Source organism: Elephantulus edwardii, unplaced genomic scaffold (genome assembly GCF_000299155.1).
Source record: "Elephantulus edwardii isolate Elephantulus edwardi_28Jun2011 unplaced genomic scaffold, EleEdw1.0 scaffold00274, whole genome shotgun sequence".
NCBI classification, from domain to species: Eukaryota; Metazoa; Chordata; class Mammalia; order Macroscelidea; family Macroscelididae; genus Elephantulus; species Elephantulus edwardii.
The window spans coordinates 2,859,074-2,861,001 of NW_006400024.1; the positions used below are offsets into that span (position 1 = coordinate 2,859,074).

Below are 1,928 nucleotides of genomic sequence, written 5' to 3' on the forward strand. Positions count from 1 at the left end.
GCCCAGGCTGCCCTGGAGTGGCTGGGGGAGGGTCCATGGCCCAGTGCAGCTGCCGGCGGAAGTCCTGGCGGTCGTCCACGTGGATGTAGTCATACACGCTCTGGTGCATCACATCTGTCTGAACATGGCAGCCCGTCATTTCCACCTTGCTCCACGTACTCTGCACTCTGCATCCCAGGTACACCCACCACAGAAAGCAAGTCCCAGCTGCCAAGAGAAGTCGCTTCCTCTGGGAGATGGACAGCTGACCCCACCCCTGTCGTCATGTCTGGGACAACTGGGCAGCAGTGGGATACTCTGGACAATGGCAATGAGGCCAAGTCCTGTTAACCAGAAATGACCATGGCCAGTGGCTGCAGTCTTCAATATGGATGGAAGCTCAACACAAAGAAGACAGAGTCTCACCTCTAGGCCAATGAGCAGCACCATGGCAGATGGAGAAGAGAGTGAGATTGTTAACAGTTACAGCTCCACAATTAACAGTCTTGACACCAGCAATCAGGTAATCAAAACCAAACTGCATTGGGCAAATCTGCTGTTGGGAAACTCTCCAGAGTACTGAAAAGCAATGATGTCAGTCTAGAGACTAAAGTGTGCCTGATCCAGGCCATGGTCTTCGCAATTACTTGCTATACATCAGAGAACTGGACAATAAGTAAGCATGACAGAAGAATTGGTGCCTTTGAGTTGTGGTGCTAGAACATACCATGGACTGCCAAAAGAACAAACAAGTCTATCCATGAGAGGGTGAAGCCAAGTTGTTCATTGGAGGAGTTCCATCTCATATATTTCGGACATGTGGCCAGGAGGGATAAGTCCTTGGAGAAGGACATTATGCTTAGAAGGGTGGAGGGACAGAACAGGAGAGACCTCAGATGAGATGGATTGATACAGTAGCTGGGGCAATGGAGTAGGTGTGTCAGTGAGACTGGTTCAGGAAGGAGTAAGCTTCAGAGCTGCTGTACATAGTGTTGCTATGAGTTACAGGTAACTCAATGGCACATAACAACAACAACAATGTGGGCCCCTGGACCCTTTACCTGAAAACCTTATTTAACCAGTACTTTCCAAACCCACATCCTCTCAAGACTTTATTATTGTAAATCCAAGATCTTCCTGCTATTATGGAGGACAGAAAGGACTCAAGGTCCAATTTCAAATTTGCCCAAATTTCACAGTAACTGCTTTGCTTAAAAAACAACTTTTCAGGGATCCAAGATGGCGGCGGAGGCAGAGACAGCATGGTGAGCTGTGGGAGCAGCGAACCACTTAAAGCAGGGCCATTATGGCCTCCTACAGACTTCAGCTTATTGATAATTGAACACTTAAACAGTTGATGACTGGCCCTCAGTGAAGATCGAGGCTCAACAACAGGAATTCAAGGATTCCCAAGGAGGAATGGGTGAGTCTCATGGCTCCCAACCCCCTCCCGCAGAGCCCGCGCTGCTGCACAGCCGCTGCAGCTCCATGAGGCTTCCACAGCCAGAATGAATGGATTCCCTCACCCAGGATGGATGCTGGGCACCGGCCCTCCTCAAGACTGGTACAGTGAAGCCACCACACTGCCACAAGGTGGACTTGTTCTGGAGAGAATTCTTGGAGCCAGGATGACAGCAGCGGGGGAAGCGGGCACCCGCCAGCTGCCTGCACAAGAGGGGCAGCGCACTGCCGAGCACCCTTGCGGCGGGGTGGGGGGGCGCACCCCCAATGGCTGCCTGCGCTGTGGGGGGCCGCGCACCCCCCCACTGGCCACCCGCTCTGGGGTGGGGCACGCGCCCCGCTGGCTGCCTGCATAGGAGGTGGGGGATGGGATGCATGCCCTCCATCTGCAGGTTTGGGTTTCCTTGGACAGGCCAAAGAAGATGATTACCTATACAATGGATTGCTGAAAGTCACTGTGAGTCTGATAACCTTAACAGTGGCAGCAT

At 52.4% G+C, this 1,928-nt stretch overlaps 1 pseudogene; it reads left to right on the forward strand.

Annotated features, from left to right (window-relative positions):
• Positions 1 to 1,607: 1,607 nt before the first annotated feature.
• Positions 1,608 to 1,928, forward strand: part of LOC102865641 — a 23,445-nt pseudogene continuing 23,124 nt past the window's right edge.